This window comes from Electrona antarctica, assembly GCF_951216825.1.
Source record: "Electrona antarctica genome assembly, contig: scaffold_189, whole genome shotgun sequence".
NCBI lineage: Eukaryota > Metazoa > Chordata > Actinopteri > Myctophiformes > Myctophidae > Electrona > Electrona antarctica.
Window position 1 is genome coordinate 187,501 of NW_027638691.1, and position 6,125 is coordinate 193,625.

General features: G+C 33.3%; 1 protein-coding gene across 1 annotated transcript in view; it reads right to left on the reverse strand.

Moving 5' to 3' along the window:
* LOC306917839 (scavenger receptor class A member 5-like) overlaps positions 1-6,125 on the reverse strand; it is a gene marked incomplete at both ends in the record, with an annotated part of 46,154 nt that overhangs the window by 35,707 nt on the left and 4,322 nt on the right. The gene's annotated exons all lie outside the window — the stretch shown is intronic.

Sequence of the window (6,125 nt, forward strand, 5' to 3'; positions counted from 1 at the left end):
ACAGACAGACAGACAGACAGACAGACAGACAGACAGACAAGAGAGACACACAGACAGAGAGACACACAGACAGTCAGACAGACAGACAAGAGAGACACAAGAGAGAGACACACAGAGACACACAGAGAGACACACAGACAGTGTTAAACATGTCAACAATGTAGGCCTACTATATATATATCGTACTTATTTGATCTGAATTAACCCATTCTGGGCGGGAACCCCTTTTGGTGTTAGCATTATGTTATGCTTTAGCTATTGAAAAATAGCAGATCTACAAGCTCGTAGCGCGCCACCGGGTGGCGCGCTACGAGCTTGTAGGTCTGCTATTTTTGAAAAATCGAAGAACGACTGACATAGAAACATAGCTTTTTCAGAAAACTGTCAGGATGTAGAAGACATTTATAGAATCTGATCTCAGGTCAGAATGGGTTAAATAACCCCAGGCAATTAGGTTGTTAATATGGACCCATAAAGGGTTCTGCCAGTGTGGATTATGGTTCCACATGTTGAATGTACACAGTGACTTAATACTCCTCCTGTAATGTGTATAATCTAGCAGGTAATGCACACATGGACATGGGAACCACTGTTCCCTATGGAGACACAAAGGGTCTCCTGAGTGTCTCCATAGGGAACCACTGTTGATCATCAAATGATTGGCTTAGGAATAAATAATGGGCCAAAAACTAAACATATCCATGAATTCAAGTCTCCATTCAGTCTCAGAGTAATCGATAGAAAACGTTATTTTGTGTGTGTGTAAGTTTGAGTCTTACTGAGCACGTGCACACACGCACACGCACACGCACACACACACGAGATAGAGATGTAAATAGAGCGATATCAACAGACAACAGTTTGGAAACACAAGCAGGGCTTTGAAATAACCTGGGGGGGGGGGTGTCCTCAACCATCTCCAATTACTATATTTGACAGAGTTTCCTTGTAGTTTCTATATTTGACAGTTTCCTTGTAGTTTCTATATTTGACAGTTTCCTTGTAGTTTCTATATTTGACAGAGTTTCCTTGTAGTTTCTATATTTGACAGAGTTTCCTTGTAGTTTCTATATTTGACAGTTTCCTTGTAGTTTCTATATTTGACAGAGTTTCCTTGTAGTTTCTATATTTGACAGAGTTTCCTTGTAGTTTCTATATTTGACAGTTTCCTTGTAGTTTCTATATTTGACAGAGTTTCCTTGTAGTTTCTATATTTGACAGAGTTTCCTTGTAGTTTCTATATTTGACAGAGTTTCCTTGTAGTTTCTATATTTGACAGAGTTTCCTTGTAGTTTCTATATTTGACAGAGTTTCCTTGTAGTTTCTATATTTGACAGTTTCCTTGTAGTTTCTATATTTGACAGTTTCCTTGTAGTTTCTATATTTGACAGAGTTTCCTTGTAGTTTCTATATTTGACAGAGTTTCCTTGTAGTTTCTATATTTGACAGTTTCCTTGTAGTTTCTATATTTGACAGAGTTTCCTTGTAGTTTCTATATTTGACAGAGTTTCCTTGTAGTTTCTATATTTGACAGTTTCCTTGTAGTTTCTATATTTGACAGAGTTTCCTTGTAGTTTCTATATTTGACAGAGTTTCCTTGTAGTTTCTATATTTGACAGAGTTTCCTTGTAGTTTCTATATTTGACAGAGTTTCCTTGTAGTTTCTATATTTGACAGAGTTTCCTTGTAGTTTCTATATTTTACAGTTTCCTTGTAGTTTCTATATTTGACAGAGTTTCCTTGTAGTTTCTATATTTGACAGTTTCCTTGTAGTTTCTATATTTGACAGAGTTTCCTTGTAGTTTCTATATTTGACAGTTTCCTTGTAGTTTCTATATTTGACAGAGTTTCCTTGTAGTTTCTATATTTGACAGAGTTTCCTTGTAGTTTCTATATTTGACAGAGTTTCCTTGTAGTTTCTATATTTGACAGAGTGTCCTTGTAGTTTCTATATTTGACAGAGTGTCCTTGTAGTTTCTATATTTGACAGAGTGTCCTTGTAGTTTCTATATTTGACAGAGTGTCCTTGTAGTTTCTATATTTGACAGAGTGTCCTTGTAGTTTCTATATTTGACAGAGTTTCCTTGTAGTTTCTATATTTGACAGAGTGTCCTTGTAGTTTCTATATTTGACAGAGTTTCCTTGTAGTTTCTATATTTGACAGAGTTTCCTTGTAGTTTCTATATTTGACAGAGTTTCCTTGTAGTTTCTATATTTGACAGAGTTTCCTTGTAGTTTCTATATTTGACAGAGTTTCCTTGTAGTTTCTATATTTGACAGTTTCCTTGTAGTTTCTATATTTGACAGTGTCCTTGTAGTTTCTATATTTGACAGAGTTTCCTTGTAGTTTCTATATTTGACAGAGTTTCCTTGTAGTTTCTATATTTGACAGAGTGTCCTTGTAGTTTCTATATTTGACAGAGTGTCCTTGTAGTTTCTATATTAACAGTTTCCTTGGAGTTTCTATATTTGACAGAGTTTCCTTGTAGTTTCTATATTTGACAGAGTTTCCTTGTAGTTTCTATATTTGACAGAGTTTCCTTGTAGTTTCTATATTTGACAGAGTGTCCTTGTAGTTTCTATATTTGACAGAGTTTCCTTGTAGTTTCTATATTTGACAGAGTTTCCTTGTAGTTTCTATATTTGACAGAGTTTCCTTGTAGTTTCTATATTTGACAGAGTTTCCTTGTAGTTTCTATATTTGACAGTTTCCTTGTAGTTTCTATATTTGACAGAGTGTCCTTGTAGTTTCTATATTTGACAGAGTTTCCTTGTAGTTTCTATATTTGACAGAGTTTCCTTGTAGTTTCTATATTTGACAGAGTGTCCTTGTAGTTTCTATATTTGACAGAGTTTCCTTGTAGTTTCTATATTTGACAGAGTGTCCTTGTAGTTTCTATATTTGACAGTTTCCTTGTAGTTTCTATATTTGACAGAGTTTCCTTGTAGTTTCTATATTTGACAGAGTTTCCTTGTAGTTTCTATATTTGACAGAGTTTCCTTGTAGTTTCTATATTTGACAGAGTGTCCTTGTAGTTTCTATATTTGACAGAGTTTCCTTGTAGTTTCTATATTTGACAGAGTTTCCTTGTAGTTTCTATATTTGACAGAGTTTCCTTGTAGTTTCTATATTTGACAGAGTTTCCTTGTAGTTTCTATATTTGACAGTTTCCTTGTAGTTTCTATATTTGACAGAGTTTCCTTGTAGTTTCTATATTTGACAGTTTCCTTGTAGTTTCTATATTTGACAGAGTTTCCTTGTAGTTTCTATATTTGACAGAGTTTCCTTGTAGTTTCTATATTTGACAGAGTTTCCTTGTAGTTTCTATATTTGACAGTTTCCTTGTAGTTTCTATATTTGACAGAGTTTCCTTGTAGTTTCTATATTTGACAGAGTTTCCTTGTAGTTTCTATATTTGACAGAGTTTCCTTGTAGTTTCTATATTTGACAGAGTTTCCTTGTAGTTTCTATATTTGACAGAGTTTCCTTGTAGTTTCTATATTTGACAGAGTTTCCTTGTAGTTTCTATATTTGACAGAGTGTCCTTGTAGTTTCTATATTTGACAGAGTTTCGTTGTAGTTTCTATATTTGACAGAGTGTCCTTGTAGCTTCTATATTTGACAGAGTGTCCTTGTAGTTTCTATATTTGACAGAGTTTCCTTGTAGTTTCTATATTTGACAGAGTTTCCTTGTAGTTTCTATATTTGACAGAGTTTCCTTGTAGTTTCTATATTTGACAGAGTTTCCTTGTAGTTTCTATATTTGACAGAGTGTCCTTGTAGTTTCTATATTTGACAGAGTGTCCTTGTAGTTTCTATATTTGACAGAGTTTCCTTGTAGTTTCTATATTTGACAGAGTTTCCTTGTAGTTTCTATATTTGACAGAGTTTCCTTGTAGTTTCTATATTTGACAGAGTTTCCTTGTAGTTTCTATATTTGACAGAGTGTCCTTGTAGTTTCTATATTTGACAGAGTGTCCTTGTAGTTTCTATATTTGACAGAGTGTCCTTGTAGTTTCTATATTTGACAGAGTTTCCTTGTAGTTTCTATATTTGACAGAGTTTCCTTGTAGTTTCTATATTTGACAGAGTGTCCTTGTAGTTTCTATATTTTACAGAGTTTCCTTGTAGTTTCTATATTTGACAGAGTTTCCTTGTAGTTTCTATATTTGACAGAGTTTCCTTGTAGTTTCTATATTTGACAGAGTTTCCTTGTAGTTTCTATATTTGACAGAGTTTCCTTGTAGTTTCTATATTTGACAGAGTTTCCTTGTAGTTTCTATATTTGACAGTTTCCTTGTAGTTTCTATATTTGACAGAGTTTCCTTGTAGTTTCTATATTTGACAGAGTGTCCTTGTAGTTTCTATATTTGACAGAGTGTCCTTGTAGTTTCTATATTTGACAGAGTTTCCTTGTAGTTTCTATATTTGACAGAGTTTCCTTGTAGTTTCTATATTTGACAGAGTTTCCTTGTAGTTTCTATATTTGACAGTTTCCTTGTAGTTTCTATATTTGACAGTTTCCTTGTAGTTTCTATATTTGACAGAGTTTCCTTGTAGTTTCTATATTTGACAGAGTTTCCTTGTAGTTTCTATATTTGACAGTTTCCTTGTAGTTTCTATATTTGACAGAGTTTCCTTGTAGTTTCTATATTTGACAGAGTTTCCTTGTAGTTTCTATATTTGACAGAGTTTCCTTGTAGTTTCTATATTTGACAGAGTGTCCTTGTAGTTTCTATATTTGACAGAGTGTCCTTGTAGTTTCTATATTTGACAGAGTGTCCTTGTAGTTTCTATATTTGACAGAGTGTCCTTGTAGTTTCTATATTTGACAGAGTTTCCTTGTAGTTTCTATATTTGACAGAGTTTCCTTGTAGTTTCTATATTTGACAGAGTGTCCTTGTAGTTTCTATATTTGACAGAGTTTCCTTGTAGTTTCTATATTTGACAGAGTTTCCTTGTAGTTTCTATATTTGACAGAGTTTCCTTGTAGTTTCTATATTTGACAGAGTGTCCTTGTAGTTTCTATATTTGACAGAGTTTCCTTGTAGTTTCTATATTTGACAGAGTGTCCTTGTAGTTTCTATATTTGACAGTTTCCTTGTAGTTTCTATATTTGACAGAGTTTCCTTGTAGTTTCTATATTTGACAGAGTTTCCTTGTAGTTTCTATATTTGACAGAGTTTCCTTGTAGTTTCTATATTTGACAGAGTGTCCTTGTAGTTTCTATATTTGACAGAGTGTCCTTGTAGTTTCTATATTTGACAGAGTTTCGTTGTAGTTTCTATATTTGACAGAGTGTCCTTGTAGCTTCTATATTTGACAGAGTGTCCTTGTAGTTTCTATATTTGACAGAGTTTCCTTGTAGTTTCTATATTTGACAGAGTTTCCTTGTAGTTTCTATATTTGACAGAGTTTCCTTGTAGTTTCTATATTTGACAGAGTTTCCTTGTAGTTTCTATATTTGACAGAGTGTCCCTTGTAGTTTCTATATTTGACAGAGTGTCCTTGTAGTTTCTATATTTGACAGAGTTTCCTTGTAGTTTCTATATTTGACAGAGTTTCCTTGTAGTTTCTATATTTGACAGAGTTTCCTTGTAGTTTCTATATTTGACAGAGTTTCCTTGTAGTTTCTATATTTGACAGAGTTTCCTTGTAGTTTCTATATTTGACAGAGTGTCCTTGTAGTTTCTATATTTTACAGAGTTTCCTTGTAGTTTCTATATTTGACAGAGTTTCCTTGTAGTTTCTATATTTGACAGAGTTTCCTTGTAGTTTCTATATTTGACAGAGTTTCCTTGTAGTTTCTATATTTGACAGAGTTTCCTTGTAGTTTTCTATATTTGACAGAGTTTCCTTGTAGTTTCTATATTTGACAGTTTCCTTGTAGTTTCTATATTTGACAGAGTTTCCTTGTAGTTTCTATATTTTGACAGAGTGTCCTTGTAGTTTCTATATTTGACAGAGTGTCCTTGTAGTTTCTATATTTGACAGAGTTTCCTTGTAGTTTCTATATTTGACAGAGTTTCCTTGTAGTTTCTATATTTGACAGAGTTTCCTTGTAGTTTCTATATTTGACAGTTTCCTTGTAGTTTCTATATTTGACAGTTTCCTTGTAGTTTCT